The sequence below is a fragment of the Lithobates pipiens genome, unplaced genomic scaffold (assembly GCF_037356315.1).
Source record: "Lithobates pipiens isolate NorthernLeopardFrog02 unplaced genomic scaffold, aLitPip1_a1.2 Scaffold_19, whole genome shotgun sequence".
NCBI lineage: Eukaryota > Metazoa > Chordata > Amphibia > Anura > Ranidae > Lithobates > Lithobates pipiens.
The window spans coordinates 14,003,401-14,003,925 of NW_027507764.1; positions in this window are offsets into that span (position 1 = coordinate 14,003,401).

Sequence of the window (525 nt, forward strand, 5' to 3'; positions counted from 1 at the left end):
AGGAAACCGGACGGTGCAGAAAGCCATCTAAACTGGCACCACGAATGAAAGGCGGATAACCCATAGGCCCCTTTCACACGGAGGCGCTGCTAAACTGCCAGTAAAGCGCTGAGCGCTTTTGAAGAGCTTTTCAGGCGCTTTTGAAGAGCTTGCCATTCATTTCAATGGAGGGGGGCATTTTTTTTTTTCACCGCCCTGCCCCAGTGCGAAAGCATTCATTGATTTTAATTGAAATTGTTTTTCGTGAGCTTTTCAGTCGCTTTTTTAGCGTGAAAGCGCCTGAAAAGCACCTCAGTGTGAAAGGGGTCATATTCTTAAACAGCTCCTCCCCAAGGAGCTCTAATATACAAATAGAGACCTTTGCAAAGAAGTCAAGCGCTGGCCAACACCTTCTGCAGCTCATTGGTCACCAGGGATGCCATTAGGTGCGAGAACGACCAGCAGAGGGCAGGCCAACACTCTGCCGCTCTACAAAAGTGACTTGGATATTCGGGGCAGTTTAGGCGATTTTCTGTACGAGGAGGC